Source organism: Oncorhynchus keta, chromosome 7 (genome assembly GCF_023373465.1).
Source record: "Oncorhynchus keta strain PuntledgeMale-10-30-2019 chromosome 7, Oket_V2, whole genome shotgun sequence".
Classification (NCBI taxonomy): domain Eukaryota; kingdom Metazoa; phylum Chordata; class Actinopteri; order Salmoniformes; family Salmonidae; genus Oncorhynchus; species Oncorhynchus keta.
This window is the reverse complement of record NC_068427.1, coordinates 6,355,245-6,372,770: the sequence shown is the minus strand read 5'-3', so window position 1 is coordinate 6,372,770 and position 17,526 is coordinate 6,355,245. Positions and strand designations below refer to the sequence as shown.

At 43.5% G+C, this 17,526-nt stretch overlaps 1 protein-coding gene across 6 annotated transcripts in view; it reads right to left on the bottom strand.

Moving 5' to 3' along the window:
- The window catches only part of lmo7a (LIM domain 7a), a 128,511-nt gene that overhangs the window by 68,357 nt on the left and 42,628 nt on the right, over positions 1–17,526 (bottom strand). The window lies entirely within an intron of this gene.

Below are 17,526 nucleotides of genomic sequence, written 5' to 3'. Positions count from 1 at the left end.
AAACAGAGCTTTTTTTTGTAATTTCTTTTTGCTTAATGAGGAAAAGTGACAGGCCCAGACTTGTCATTGTGGAGGTAAAACCACCAAACAAACGGGGTTTCTTTCCGCCTACCAGGGAAATGCTGAAATGTCACTTATTCAGGACCTCCTCGAATATGAGATGGTGTATCTCAATGGGTTAATACTGTCATGAAAATGTAAAATAAATGAATGTTAATGGCATATTTGTGCAACATTCCTTTTCCGCTTGATTTTGTTTAGTTAAAGTAAACTTTAATATCCAGCCGTCATTTGTGAGGATTGTGGTCTGACAAAAAGGCACTCCACCCTGTAAATTAGACAGCTTGATCAACTGTGGCAGAGAATATTGCATAATCATATGCTATCGTGCCACAGTGCCACTCCTCTAGCTAACTGTCTGTTGACGGTCATTTAAATTCCTCAGGGGCCGAAGACTGTTGTACTCTACCTCCCTCAGAATCCTCTGTGTAGTTCTGTTTTTGGGACTGTGAAGTAAACTCCACATGTCAATAATTTGCTAAACCAAAAGGCCAACAGCAGAGGGACTTTGGACCAGAAATGTAGTCTGTCTCTCAGACACAGAAAGGAAGCAGACAGTTAAACATAAGCAGGGCTAAATACGCCATATTTAAGCTGCAGGTAATATTTGGGGAAGTTGTATTTAAGTTCACTCCTCAGGAGCACCAGTGTGTCCTTGACACTGAATCCATCATTAATGTCACTGATTGCTTAGAATGTGCACAGACCGGGGTAGTTTACACTAGGGCGAAACCATTTTCTACCGTAACTCCAACAAATGAACATTTTCAGTTAGAAAAAGGATCAGAAAACCAGTCAGTATCTGGTATGACCACCATTTGCCTCATGCAGCGCGACATCACCTTCGCCTAGAGTTGATCAGGCTGTTGATTGTGGCCTGTGGAATTTTGTCCCACTCCTCTCCAATGGCAAGTTGCTGGATATTGGCAGGAACTGGAACACGCTGTCGTACACATCGATCCAGAGCAGCCCAAACATGCTCAATGGGTGACATGTCTGGTCAGTATGCAGGTGTCACGTTCTGACCTTTATTTCCTTTGTTTTGTCTTTATTTAGTATGGTCAGGGCGTGAGTTGGGGTGGGCAGTCTATATTTGTTTTTCTATGTTGGTTTTCGTGTTCAGCCTAGTATGGTTCTCAATCAGAGGCAGGTGTCGTTAGTTGTCTCTGATTGAGAATCATACTTAGATAGCCTGGGTTTCACTGTTGGTTTGTGGGTGTTTGTTTCCGTGTGAGTGTTTGTCGCCACACGGTACTGTTTCGGTTTTCGTTTTCATCACATCGTTTTTGTTTTGTATTTCAGTGTTCAGTTCGTTTTTAATAAATTGTCATGAACACTACCCACGCTGCATCTTGGTCCAATCCTTACTCCTCTTCAGACGAAGAGGAAATTTGCCGTTACAGCAGGCCATGGAAGAACTGGGACATTTCCAGGAATTGTGCACAGATCCTTGCGACATTGGGCTGTGCGTCATCATGCTGAAACATGACGTGATGGCGGCGGACGAATGACACGGTAATGGGCCTCAGAATCTTTTCACCGTATCTCTGTGTATTCAAATTGCCAAATCGATAAAATGCAGTTGTGTCCATTGTCTGCCTGCCCTTACTATAACCCCAGCGCCACCATGGGGCATCAGCAAACTGCTCTCCCACATGACGCCATACACACTGTCAGGTCAAGATCCTGGTGAGGACAATGAGCACGCAGATTTGACGGTTTCTGACAGTTTGTGCAGAAATTCTTCAGTTGTGCAAACCCACAGTTTCATCAGACGTCTGAGTGGCTGGTCTCAGATGAACCTGCAGGTGAAGAGGCTGGCGTGGTTACATGTGGTCTGTGGTTGTGAGCCAGCTGGCCAAATTCTCTAAAACAACATTGATGCGGCTTATGGTAGTGAAATGAACATTTGATTCTGAATTTACATTTTTGTTTACTACAGAATATTTTCTACATGTCACATGCAACCTCATGTTTTCATAAGGAATGTCTTATCAGTCCGTATCCTCAACCCAACAGCTTTTTCATGACATATGGCAATGTTCATCCAAGGTATGTGCACTTTTGACAGACTTATCAGACTTATCAGTGGTTAGGTCACGTAAGGCTGGGTAATAGAGACGTATACACCAGCCAGCGGTAGTGCTGAGAGATGTGCTTTTTGAGGTTGGTTCAATAAAAAAAGAATCATGAATGAAAAGTATTTGAATAAACATGAAAAGGTGACTAAAGAATTGCTCATACATGTCCTATTAAACAGCATATAAACACTGTAAATAGGTCAGGAGCCAGACAGGGAGCCTAAGGAGGAACATAATGTATTTATTAATTATTACAAGGCTATAGCCTACAAAGAAATACACTGTGAAGGCTTAGTAGCCTACAAAGAAATATACTGTGAAGGCTATATAGCCGACAAAGAAATATACTGTGAAGGCTATATAGCCTACAAATAAATATATTGTGAAGGCTATATAGCCTACAAAGAAATATACTGTGAAGGCTATATAGCCTACAAAGAAATACACAGTGAAGGCTATATAGCCTACAAAGAAATATACTGTGAAGGCTATATAGCCTACAAAGAAATATACTGTGAAGGCTATATAGCCTACAGGCTTATGTGATGGTGCCTGGAGAGCAGGCCAGCAGCCGCGAATACCCTCTTCACACTTGCAGAGCCACTGGGGATGCTAAACACCCTTCAGGCCACTCTTGCCAGGCTGGGCAGTGATGCAGTTTTTCATTATTTATTTAAATGTATAGGTAGACCTAAATATTTTTAGGCAAAATAACCTATCAAAACGTAAAGTAATTTGAAAGAGGTAATATGTCAGGCCTATTGGGTCAAAATTAATTATAGCCTACTGTATAACTTATAAGATATCAGAATTTTTGTTGATAAAATACTTTGCTACAATACTTTGCTACCCACTTCCTTCCTTTCTGTTAGCATGTGCACGTAGTAAGTACACCATCATGCTTTTGGGATACGTGTCTTTTCAGATTCCACAATGATTCTTTAGTTGTGGACAGTACATCAACACACTCCCTCTTGGTCCTCCTCATCTCTGTAAGTCAACTTGATTTTGCACCTGTGTGTTTTATCAGTTTCTTTATGAAAATATTTAGCGAACGCCATGACAGTAGATAAAGCAAGGGGCTATAGCAGCACACAAGTAGACTACAGATGCATGCTGTGCCGGGCATGCCCTAAACTTGTTAAGTGAGGAGTACTGGAGGTAGGTGAGAAGGCCAACGCTCCAGCTTTTGGGAAACGTGTTAAGTGAGCGATACTGGAGCAGGTGAGAAGGCCAACGCTCCAGCTTTTGGGAAACTTATTAAGTGAGTAGTACTGGAGCAGGTGAGAAGGCCAACGCTCCAGCCTTTGGGAAACTTGTTAAGTGAGCGGTACTGGAGCAGGTGAGAAGGCCAACGCTCCAGCCTTTGGGAAACTTGTTAAGTGAGCGGTACTGGAGCAGGTGAGAAGGCCAACGCTCCAGCCTTTGGGAAACTTGTTAAGTGAGCGGTACTGGAGCAGGTGAGAAGGCCAACGCTCCAGCCTTTGGGAAACTTGTTAAGTGAGCGGTACTGGAGCAGGTGAGAAGGCCAACGCTCCAGCCTTTGGGAAACTTATTAAGTGAGCGGTACTGGAGCAGGTGAGAAGGCCAACGCTCCAGCCTTTGGGAAACGTGTTAAGTGAGTAGTACTGGAGCAGGTGAGAAGGCCAACGCTCCAGATTTTGGGAAACTTGTTAAGTGAGCGGTACTGGAGCAGGTGAGAAGGCCAACGCTCCATCCTTTGGGAAACTTGTTAAGTGAGTAGTACTGGAGCAGGTGAGAAGGCCAACGCTCCAGCCTTTGGGAAACGTGTTAAGTGAGTAGTACTGGAGCAGGTGAGAAGGCCAACGCTCCAGCTTTTGGGAAACGTGTTAAGTGAGCGGTACTGGAGCAGGTGAGAAGGCCAACGCTCCATCCTTTGGGAAACTTGTTAAGTGAGCGGTACTGGAGCAGGTGAGAAGCCTTTGGGCCATACGCAGGTGAGAAGGCCAGCCTTTTGGGAAACGTGTTAGTGAGCGGTACTGGAGCAGGTGAGAAGGCCAACGCTCCAGCCTTTGGGAAACTTGTTAAGTGAGCGGTACTGGAGCAGGTGAGAAGGCCAACGCTCCAGCCTTTGGGAAACGTGTTAAGTGAGTAGTACTGGAGCAGGTGAGAAGGCCAACGCTCCAGCTTTTGGGAAACGTGTTAAGTGAGCGGTACTGGAGCAGGTGAGAAGGCCAACGCTCCAGCCTTTGGGAAACGTGTTAAGTGAGCGATACTGGAGCAGGTGAGAAGGCCAACGCTCCAGCTTTTGAGAAACGTGTTAAGTGAGCGGTACTGGAGCAGGTGAGAAGGCCAACGCTCCAGCCTTTGGGAAACTTGTTAAGTGAGCGGTACTGGAGCAGGTGAGAAGGCCAACGCTCCAGCCTTTGGGAAACGTGTTAAGTGAGCGATACTGGAGCAGGTGAGAAGGCCAACGCTCCAGCTTTTGGGAAACGTGTTAAGTGAGCGGTACTGGAGCAGGTGAGAAGGCCAACGCTCCAGCCTTTGGGAAACTTGTTAAGTGAGCGGTACTGGAGCAGGTGAGAAGGCCAACGCTCCAGCCTTTGGGAAACTTGTTAAGTGAGCGATACTGGAGCAGGTGAGAAGGCCAACGCTCCAGCCTTTGGGAAACGTGTTAAGTGAGCGATACTGGAGCAGGTGAGAAGGCCAACGCTCAAGCTTTTGGGAAACGTGTTAAGTGAGCGGTACTGGAGCAGGTGAGAAGGCCAACGCTCCAGCCTTTGGGAAACTTGCTCCTCGCTGTGCTCCAACTCCGCTCACATAATCTGGTTCCACTACATGCTAGCAGAGTGGAACTGACCTTCCACGGAGTTGCATTATTTTCCAGAGAACGCATAGAGCCCTGAGTTTATTATCCCTTTCATACCATGCCTATAATTGAACACATTTCCTGCTAAAAATGTGTTCATTTGAAGGTAAAAATGTGTTCAACATCCACTGAAGTAGCTAGAAAGTTTAATAGATAGTTACAGTAGTTGCCTTGGTAACAGAACAAAGTAATCAAACCTTCAGAATTCAACAATGGCAATAATGTTTTCAATTATACTTTTGCTGTCAAAAGCATCTCAAACATAGAACATGTAAGAATGACCTATAGCCATTGAATTCTGCAATGCTGATAATGAAGTACAGCCATTGAATTCTACCGTGCTGATATACCATACTCAAAGACTCAGTCATGGACACTCTTACTGACAGTTGTGGCTGCTTCGTGTGATGTATTCTTGCCCTTTGTGCTGTTGTCTGTGCCCAATAATGTTTGTACCATGTTTTGTGCTGTTTCCATGTTGTGTTACTACCATGTTGTTGTCATGTGTTGCTACCAAGCTGTGTTTTCAAGTGTTGCTGCCTGCTATGTTGTTGTCTTAGGTCTCTCTTTATGTAGTGTTATGGTGTCTCTTAAAATGATGTGTGTTTTGTCCTATATTTTATTTTGCATTTTTAATCCCATCCCCTGTCCCTGCAGGAAGCCTTTTGCCTTTTGGTAGGCCGTCATTGTAAATAAGAATTTGTTCTTACCTGACTTGCCTAGTTAAATAAAGGTGAAATTAATAAAAAAGTGGGTTAGAGGGAAATAATGCACACTCTAGAATACCCTTCAAGCCAATCAAAAACGAGTATTCAACAATGACATGGTATACATTTTTTTCACAAATCCCAGCACAGATTGAAGGGTACACTTCCTGCTTATACTTCCTGGCATGGGTACACTTAAAATGGCTGCCAATCCACCCATTATGCTATCATTGACTTAAATGGAGACGCCCTTTCTATTCATTCTTCTTTCTATGGGTTTTGCATAGGCGCGTGAATACCACACTGTAACGTTAGGATGGCCGTTTGGTTTGAGATTCCTGTTTAACAAGTTGTTGGACTGGTTTCAAACCAGTAATGAGGATGTGGCTATGGAGAGAAGGTCGGAGAAGCAATAGATGGACGCAATCATGGTGGAAGTAGAAGTGCTGGTTGATTCTGGTGGAGAGTTGAGCAAGCTCGGCAAGAGAGTGGAAGACTATCAATGAAAAATAGAGCAAAAATTGCTGTAAATGGTTTATTGTTGGAGTGCGATTCATTAACAATGATGTACTGTATACTTGGTGAGATCTGAGGTCACAAACATGATAAAGGATGCATTAGGAAAGGTAGAATCAGAGTTTGCTCCCCTGAATGAGACGTTAGCTCCCCTAAATGTAACAACAGTCAAACTTTGGACGGGGGAGGGGGGACTCTAAATAATGCTAATTTAACCACTCTCCTATTTGTTTTAAATGCAGTGGTAAATATGTTTTACAGTGGTAAATGTGAAACACCCCCACCTCTGTCATAGTTTAAACCATTTATATCTATGTGGCGCCACAGTCCACATTGAAAGAAATGGCCTCAGCTTAGCTCCTTTACGTATAGATTTTCCTTTGTACTTGCTCATTGTCGCCATTTGTTTGCATATGGTCGATGGTCGACAATATCACTGGAGAACTAGCCTACAGCTAGACACCAATGTGCATCCAATCCATCCAACAAGTAGCCTATAAGTTAATAATAATATAATAATAATAATGACAGTAGGCTTATAGTTTGCTCTTTCGGTCAGAAGTGTTTGATTTTACAATGGCATAGGCATTGTTGGATTTGTGTGCCCGTGAGAACTGAAGACGCCAAGCAAAAACTAATGAATTATGGACAACTCATGAACTAGGTTGTAACTCATGTCTTACACTGAATGTAGGATATCGGTTGTGCATGTGTTCATGTGTGTAAAATTGCCTCTGCAAATAAATGCCGTTTTCCCACCTTTTTTTTACCGCTACATCACTGGCTACCGGTAGGCCTATGTGAAGTTGATGGTAATACACATTGTAGCCTAGTTTAGTAAGTTGACCATGTATGTTAGGCTGACCATCACGTTTTTCCTGGGACAGTTTCAGTCCCATTTCAGGTGCCACAACTTTTTAGGCTACAAAAAAAAGGTACATTTGTCAGCAAGACGCATCAATTAATGTAGGCATAATCAATGGCAAATTGCTGAATGTCATTAGGCACATATTTTGGTGGTTTTCTAACATATGGCTATTTCCATTCATTAAATGGTGCGAGTTCGGATTCTGGAATTATTTTGGAGTGGACGAACATGCACAGGTAGCCTACTTTTTTAAATAATTTGTTTGACAATCAGATGAAAATATCATGACTGGTTGTGTTCATGCCACATTAAAGGGCATTTCATTTTGACTGTTTAAATGACGTTTTCATTATTAGACCCCATTAAAAAAAACGATGCACCCAAATGTCCTGGTGTAATTCGCACTCTGAGTATCGCTGGACGTTGAGGCTTCATGTCTTAAGAACAAGATTCTAGGAGGGGTGGGAGCGCGTTACCTGCACAGTGTAGTGGATGGAAAGAAGGAAGAAAGACAGTCCATTCTAATGATGTTTGATGAAGAGTATCAGCCTACACATGTAAAGATAGAATATGACATATGACATGTCTCAAGTGTGTGTCAATGGAATCAACATGTAGTTGAAGAATGATGATGATGTTACGGTGTGTAGCAATTGTGGTGGAAATCATGAAGCCAAATTCCTGGAGTGGCCTGCAAGTCTGAAGTTGCAAGGAACACGAGATGTACAACAGGTCTCCTACAGAGAGGTGTGGGAAATAGTTGGATGACCCGCAACCGGATGTCACGTAGACCTGACAGATGAAGTGTTGTTTTAACGGCTGAAGCAGGGAAAACTGAACACGAGAAGGGATCTGATTTGGATTGGACTGTGACTGAAGGAGCCTGCTGATGTAAAAAAAAAAAATAGAAAAAAAATAAGCAATGGCCATTTCTTTTTTCTACAGTTTGCTACAGTAGGTGGCCCTCAACCTAACCCTAACCCTAACCCTAACTCACATAGAATGTGTGTGAACGCCGTTATACCAGAGAAGGAAGGTTCATGCCGGGTGTGGTAGACGCACGTTGTTTAGGCCAAATGACTGACGATGTCACGTTCTGACCTTAGTTCCTTAGTACCACGCTGCATATTGGTCCGATCCTTCATACTCCTCGTCAGAGGAAGACGAATATCGTTACAGACGAAAAGAAGTAGGAAAGCCTTTCAGTTTTGCTGTTGTTGTTTTTCTACCGACTCGTGTACAATTGTGGAAGGAGCAAAGTGGAGATAAGATGAGAGTAATGCCCCACAGCCTGCAGAGTCAGAGGGTTACTGAGATACTAACAGCGAAGGTTGTTCATCAGAGGGATACTGAGATACTAACAGCGAAGGTTGTTCATCAGAGGGATACTGAGATACTAACAGCGAAGGTTGTTCATCAGAGAGATACTGAGATACTAACAGCGAAGGTAGACTTTGTTACGTTTCATGCTATACACAATACCAATAATGACAAAGCAACAACAACAAAAAATTGGAGAAATGTTAGCAAATATATATAAAAGCAACTGAAATATAACATTTACATAAGTATTCAGACCCTTTACTCAGTACATTGTGGAAACACCTTTGGAAACGATTATAGCCTCGAGTCTTCTTGGGTGTGACGCTACAAGCTTGGCACAACTGTATTTGGATAGTTTCTCCCATTTTACTCCGCAGATCCTCTCAAGCTCTGTCAGGTTGGATGGGGAGCGTCGCTCCACAGCTATTTTCAGGTCTCTCCAGAGATGTTCGATCGGGTTCAAGTCCGGGCTCTGGCTGGGCGACTCAAGGACATTGCGACTTGTCCAAATGCCACTCCTGCGTTGTCTTGGCTGTGTGCTTGGGGTTGTTGTCCTGTTGGAAGGTGAACCTTCACCCCAGTCTGAGCACTCTGGAGCAAGTTTTCATCAAGGATCTCTCTGTACTTTTCTCTGTTCTCTGTCTCCCAGTCCCTGCTGCTGAAAAAATATCCCCAAAGCATGATGCTGCCACCACCATGCTTCACTGTAAGAGATGGTGCAAGGTTTCCTCTAGATGTGACATTTGGCATTCAGGTCAAAGAGTTCAATCTTGGTTTCATCAGACCAGAGAATCTTGTTTCTTTAGGTGCCTTTTGGCAAACTCCAAGCGGGCTATCATGTGCCTTTTACTGAGGAGTGGATTCCATCTGGCCAATACCATAAAGGCCTGATTGGTAGAGTGCTGAGGAGAGGATTGTCCTTCTGGAAGGTTCTCCCATCTCTACTGAGGAACTCTGAAGCTCTGTCAGAGTGACCATCGGGTGCTTGGTCACCTCCCTGACCAAGGCCCTTCTCCCCCGACTGCTCAGTTTGGCCGGGCGGCCAGCTCTAGGAAGAGTCTTGGTCGTTCCAAACTTCTTCCTTTTAAGAATGATGGAGGCCAATGTTATATTGGGGACCTTCCATGCTGCAGACAGTTTTTGGTACCCTTCCCCAGATCTGTGCTGAGACACAATCAGGTCTTGGAGCTCTACGGACAATTTCTTCGACCTCATGGCTTGGTTTTTGCCCTGACATACACTGTCAACTGTGGGACCTTATATAGGCAGGTGTGTGCCTTTCCAAATCAAATCCAAATCAAATCACATTTATTTGTCACATACACATGGTTAGCAGATGTTAATGCGAGTGCGGCAAAATGCTTGTTTTTCTAGTTCCCGACCATGCAGTAATATCTAACAAGTAATCTAACCATTTCACAACAACTACCTTATACACACAAGTGTAAAGGAATGAATACGAATATGTACATAAAAATATATGAATGAGCGATGCAGCACATGGTATAGAAATCATGTCCAATCATCTGAATTTCCCACAGGTGGACTCCAAGTTGTTAAAACATCTCAAGGATGATCAATGGAAACAGGATGCACCTCAGCTCAATTTAGAGTCTCATATTTGATATAAAAAAAATATTTCAAAACAGTTTTTGTTTTGTCATTATGGGGGTATTGTGTGTAGATTGATGAGGAAAAATATAATTTAATCAATTTTAGAATAAGGCGTGTAAGTAACGTAACAAAATGTGGAAAAAGGGAAGGGGTCTGAATACTTTCCGAATGCACTGTACATGAATTCTATGCTGCTACCATTACACATGCCGCAATGATTTTCCATTGAACAGGTTAATATACAAAAGCAAAAAAATTACGCAAAAAAACTCATTGCGGCCAGGCGTCCTGCCTTTAGACTACAAATGCAAAGCTGCCCATTTCTTTGCAAGGATATAAAAGACGCTTCAAAGGAAAACAGAGATGACTGTATTCAAATATAAATAGAGTATAGGTTACATAAGCATATACATTTGAAGGATATTTGTATGCTACGGTGTGTAATTTTTGCACTCAGTGACCAGTTTATGAGGTACACCACCCCGTTCACGAAATGGTTCGCTCCTGCACACAGTGAGTCACATGGCAGTGGCTTGCTATATAAATCAGGCAGACCGGCATCGAGGCATTCAGTGACTATTCGATTGAATGTAAGAATGGGCAAAACTAGAGACCTAGGAGAATGAGTGCGGTATGATCGTCTGGAACCAGGCGTGCTCGTTCCAATATCTCAGAAACAGCTGGCCTGCTGAGCTTTTCACGCACGACAGTGTCTCGGATTTACCGAGAATGGTGCGGAAAACAAAAATATCCAGTCAGCGGCAGTCCTCTGGGTGAAAACAGCTAGTTGATGAGAGGTCGAAGGAGAATGGCAAGAATCGCGCAAGCTAAGAGGTGTCCCACAAACTGGCAAATAACGGGGCAGTACAACAGTGGTGTGTAGAACAACATCTCGGAATGCACAACTCGTCGGTCCTTGTCATGGGTGGGCTATTGCAGCAGAAGACCTGGTTCAACTCCTATCAGCTAAAAACAATAAGAGGCATCAGTGAGCACGTGATCACCAACACTCGACAATTGAGGAGTGAAAAAAACATTGCTTGATTCAACGAATCCCGGTTCCTGTTGCGTCCCGCTGATGGTAAAGTCAGAACACCATGAGTCAATGGCCCCATCCTGCCTAGTGTCAACAGTACAGGCACATTAGGTCCCTTGATACCAATTAAGCAATGTTTGAATGCCACACCTTGTAGAATCCATGCCCCAAAGAATTCAAGCTATATAATGGCGCTGGAGGAGATGGGTTTAACGGTCTCCTAACCAATTGTACTATTGTGTGTATTTTTTCAAGTTATTTGTTACTTATTTTGTAGATAATGTTTCTGCCACCGTCTCTTATGACCAAAAAGAGCTCCTAGATATCAGGGCAGCGATTACTCACCTCATAATGGAAGAAGATTTTTTCTTTAACGAGTCAGACTCAATGTATTTACTTCAAACACCCGACAAGGCCCAAATCCCCGTGATTCGCATGAGAAAGAAACAGAGATATAGGAGACGTAGGTCAGGGTGCCTTGTAAAGATCCGACGACGAGTGGGTAATCTGCCTCAACCATCAGTACTATTAGCTAACGTACAATCATTGGATAACAAAATAGACAAACTACGATCACAAGTATCTCATGGTAAGCTGTATACCACATTATTTACTAAAAGAGTTTTCATCTGTATTCTTCTTAGCTATCTATTTACCACCACAAACCGATGTTAGCACAAGGACCGCACTTAATGAGCTGCATACGGCCATAAACAAACAGGAAAACGCTCATCCAGAGGTGGCGCTCCTAGTGGCCTGGGACTTTAATGCAGGGAAACTTAAATCCATTTTGCCTAATTTCTACCAGCATGTTAAATGTGCAACCTGGGGGAAAAAAAACCTCTAGACCACTTTTACTCCAGACGCATACCAAGATCTCCCTCGTCCTCTATTTGACAAATCTGACCATAACTCTATCATTCTGATTCCTGCTTACAAGCAAAAACTAAAGCAGGAAGCACCAGTGACTCAGTCAATAAAAAAGTGATCAGATGAAGCAGGTGCTAAGCTACAGGACTGTTTTGCTAGCACAGACTGGAATATGCTACAGGATTCTTCCGATGGCATTGAGGAGTACACCATATCAATCACTGGCTTCATCAATAAGTGCATTGATGACGTTGTCCCCACAGTGACTGTACGTACATACCCCGACCAGAAGCCATGTATTACAAGCAACATCTGCACTGAGCTAAAGGATAGCCCGGAAGCTAACCCGGAAGCTTATAAGAAATCCGGCTATGCCCTCCGACGAACCATCAAACAGGCAAAGCGTCAATACAGGACTAAGATTTAATCGTACAACACCGGCTCTGACGCTCTTCGGATGTAGCAGGGCTTGCAAACTATTACAGACTACAAAGGAAAGCACAGCCATGAGCTCCCAGTGCCACGAGCCTACGGGACCTGCTAAATTACTTCTATGCTTGCTTCGAGGTAAGCAACAGTGAAGCATGCATGCATGAGAGCATCAGCTACCGGACGACTGTGATCATGCTCTCCATCGCTGATGTGAGCAAGACCTTTAAACAGGTCAACATTCACAAGGCCACAGGGTCAGATGGATTACCAGGACGTGTACTCAGAGCATGCCCTAACCAACGGGCAAGTGTCTTCACTGACATTTTCGACCTGTCCCTGACCGTGTCTGTAATACCAACATGTTGTTTCAAGCAGACCACCATAGTCCCTGTGCCCAAGAACACTAAGGAAACCTGCCTAAATGACTACCAACCTGTAGCATTCACGTCTGTAGCCATGAATTGCTTTGAAAGGCTGGTCAACACTCCAATTTGCATACCGCTACAACAGATGATGCAATCTATATTGCACACCACACTGCCCTTTACCACCTGGACAAAAGGAACACCAATGTGAGGATGCTATTCATTGACTACAGCTTAGTGTTCAACACCATAGTGCCCTCAAAGCTCATCACTAAGCTAAGGACCCTGGGACAAAACACCTCCCTCTGCAACTGGATCCTGGACTTCCTGTCGAGCCGCTCCCAGGTGGTAAGGGTACATAACAACAGCTGATCCTCAACACAGGGGTCCCTCAGGGGTGCGTTCTCAGTCCCCTCCTGTACTCCCTGTTCACTCATGACTGCATGGCCAGGCACGACTCTAATACCATCATTAAGTTTGCCGGACGACAACCGTGATAGGCCTGATCACCGACAAGGACGAGACAGCCTATAGGGATGAGGCCAGAGACCTGGCTGTGTGATGCCAGAACAACCATCTTTCCCTCAAAGTGATCAAGACTAAGGAGATGATTGTGGACTACAGGAAAAGGAGGACCGAACACAACATTCTCATCGACGGGGCTGTAGTGGAGCAGGTTGAGAGCTTCAAGTTCCTTGGTGTCAATGTCACCAACAAACTATCCTGGTCCAAACATACCAAGACAGTCATGAAGAGGCAACGCCTATTCCCCCTCAGGAGAATGAAAAGATTTGGCATGGGTCCTCAGATCCTCAAAAAGTTCTACAGCTGCACCTGAGCATCCTGACTGGTTGCATCACTGCCTGGTATGGCAACTGCTCAGCATCTAACCGCAAGGCGCTACAGAGGGTAGTGCCTAAGGTCCCAATGCAGAGTGCCAATGCATCACAACTAAAAGTGAGAAAATAACTATTGTTCAGCTGAAAAACGAATGAAAATGAAGTTGTGTGAGTCATAAGGGTTAATCTTATAAGCAATCGTAAGTGCATTATAAATGGTTTATAACTGGAGGTAAATATTGTCTCATTATTTGGTTAATACTTGACCAGTTATTGCACTATTATGACCAATGCAATAACAGTATTTTAATGGATTTACAAATTATTAAATAATCATTAATATCATTATAACCCCTTTACAAATGCAGCCTTATTGTAAATTGTTACCCATATGGTAAACAATCCCTTGAAAATGGCATGTAGTTGTCAATGATTTTAGCGGAGCTGAGGTTCTCTTTGCCCCCCAGCAGCCAAATCGAACATATTGTGGCGTTTTATTGAAAACAATATATTCCGACTGTGGCTGCGGTTGTGTGAAATATGTTAGAGGAGCATACTTCCTGTAGAATCTGTCCATTCATTACTCTCTCCTGCCTTATCTGTATCTCATATTCTGTCTGTGCCGACCGCGTTGCTAGGGTCCGGAGGGTGTGGTGTGGTTAGTTACCAACAGACAGAGTTGGCTTTGTTTGGTGTGTGTGTTTTACTGCGCACGTGCACACCTTTGACAGCGCCCTCAGAAGGACGGTTGACAGTCATTGTGAATCCTGGGAGAAATTAACCTGCTGCTTGCGCGACCTTATCTAAGGAGTGGCTAATTTAAAGCTGCATCATTAGACAATGCTGAATGACGCACTAAAGCACAGAGAGAGAGAGAGAGAGAGAGAGAGAGAGAGAGAGAGAGAGAGAGAGAGAGAGAGAGAGAGAGAGAGATTCACTGGCATGTCAGGTCAGGTTCACTTCACAGTGGTTTCGTGTTTTAAGACATTACTGGAACACACCTTTGTCTAATGAATCACTTCGTAAAAAGGGTACACTGTATAATACACTTCACCCATGAGAGTCAATAGATTACATCAGTAGTGTGGCACACCTCCTACACAGTGTATTTATCATGAAAATCCCATTCGTCACAGAAACACGACATGACCAAAACTCTGCTCTGCTTGAACATCGCCTTCCAAAATCATGGGCATTAATATGGAGTTGGTCCCCCCTTTTGCTGCAATAACAGCCTCCACTTTTCTGGGAAGGCTTTCCACTAGATGTTGGAACATTGCTGCAGGGACTTGCTTCCATTAGTGAGGTCAGGCACTGATGTTGGGCGACTAGGCCTGGCTCACAGTCGGCGTTCCAATTCATCCCAAAAGGTGTTTGATGAGGTTGAGGTCAGGGCTCTGTGCAGGCCAGTCAAATTCTTCCACACCGATCTCGACAAACCATTTCTGTATGGACTTCGCTTTGTGAACAGGGGCAGTTCCATGCTGAAACCTGGAAAGGGCCTTCCAAGCTGTTGCCACAAAGTTGGAAGCACCGAATAATCTAGAATGTCTTTGCACGCTTTAAAGTTAAGTTTTCCCCTTCACTGGAACTAAGGGGCCTTGCCCGAACCATGAAAAACAGCCCCAGACCAGTCGGACTGCCAGATGGTGAAGCGTGAATTTTTACTCCAGAAAACGCGTTTCCAATGCTACAGAGTCCAATGGTCGGCAAGCTTTACACCACGCCAGCCGATGCTTGGCATTGCGCACGGTGATCTTAGGTTTGTGTGCTGCACGGGCTTGAAAACCCATTTCATGAAGCTCCTAGCAACATTGTTGCTCCTACACGTTTCCACTTCACAATAACATTACTTACAGTTGACCGGGGCAGCTCTCAGAAATTTGACGAACTGACTTGTTGGAAAGGTTGCATCTTATAAGGGTTCATTAAGGTCATTCTACTGCCAATGTTTGGCTATGGAGATTGCATGGCTGTGTGCTCAATTTTATACAACTGTCAACTACGGGTGTGCCTGAAATAGCAGAATCCACTCATTTGAAGGGGTGTCCACATACTTTTGTATATATAGTGTATGTGTTGGTGTTTCTCCATGCTACGTCCGCTGCCATGGTGAGAATGTGTTTAAGCAGACGGTCTCTACCTCCTGCCACCTCCCTGAGACACACCTGTGTGAAAACTGAACAGGTTGTTCCACATACCGCATGCACTTCTGCCCAGTGAGAAGATGAGGAGGAGACACAGAAACTGTAAACAAACACACCTTTTTTTTTTGTATTTTCTATTACCTATATAATTATTAACACTGCATTGTTAGGAGAGCTCTTAATAAATGATTTCACTGTATTGTTTTACACAAATGTTTTCCATGTCAGCAATCAAGCTTTCAAAATATATAACTTTCAAAATACAGAAACTTCATACGATGGAAAATGCATCATACCGGCTGTATTTTGAAAGTTATTTATTTTCAAAACTTGATTGCTGACATGCAAAACATTTTGGAACTTTATCAAATGGACTAATATGTCAACAATGGACTAATGACACAAATACCAAAATATAGTTTTGGGGTGGAATTTCCCTTTAAGGCAGTGCAAGGCAGAACTGAGTCAGACTTGTCACATAATCTCTCTCTTTACAGAGACATAACTCATTCACTGTCAGCGCTGAGATAGATCGATCGATCGATAGATAGATGATAGAAAGAGTTGAAGTGGGACGTCTGGCTTTTAATCAATTACACCTTTGTTTTATGTGCAATTATGCAGAATGAAAAAGTTAAAGATGCTATACCTTTGTGTATGTATGTACAGTTGAAGTCAGAAGTTTACATACACTTAGCTTGGAGTCATTAAAACTTGTTTTTCAACCATTCCACAAGTGTATTGTTAACAAACTAGTTTTGGCAAGTCGGTTTGGACATCTACTTTGTGCATGACACAAGTCATTTTTCCAACAATTGTTTACAGACAGACTATTTCACTTATAATTCCAGTATCACAATTCCAGTGGGTCAGAAGTTTACATACACTAAGTTGACTGTGCCTTTAAACAGCTTGGAAAATTCCAGAAAATGATGTCATGGCTTTAGAAGCTTCTGATGTCGTCATTTAAGCCAATTGGAGGTGTACCTGTGGATGTATTTCTAGGCCTACTGTCAAACTCAGTGCCTCGTTGCTTGACATTATGGGAAAATCAAAAGAAATCAGCCAAGACCTCAGAAAAATAATTGTAGACCCCCACAAGTCTGGTTCATCCTTGGGAGCAATTTCCAAACACCTGAATGTACCACGTTCATCTGTACAAGCAATAGTACGCAAGTATAAACACCATGGGACCACATTCAGGAAGCAGACGCGTTGTGTCTCCTAGAGATGAACCTAATTTGCTGCGAAAAGTGCAAATCAATCTCAGAACAGCAATATAAGATGCTGGAGGAAACAGGTACAAAAGTATCTATATCCACAGTAAAATGAGTCCTATATTGACATAACCTGAAAGGCCGCTTAGCAAGGAAGAAGCCACTGCTCCAAAACCACCATAAAAAAGACGGACTACAGTTTGCAACTGCATGTGGGGACAAAGATCATCCTTTTTGGAGAAATGTCCACTGGTCTCATGAAGCAAAAATAGAACTGTTTGGCTATAAGGACCATTGTTATTTTTGGAGGAAAACGGGGGATGCTTGCATGCCGAAGAACATCATCCCAACCTTGAAGCACCGGGGTGGCAGCATTATGTTGTGGGGATGCTATGCTGCAGGAGGGACTGGAGCACTTCACAAAATAGATGGCGTCATGAGGTAGGAAAACCATGTGGATATATTGAAGCAACATCTCAAGATATCAGTCAGGAAGTTAAAGCTTGGTCGCAAATGGGTCTTCCAAATCGACAATGACCCCAAGCATACTTCCAAAGTTGTGGCAAAATGGCTTAAGGACAACAAAGTCAAGGTATTGGAGTGGCCATCACAAAGCCCTGA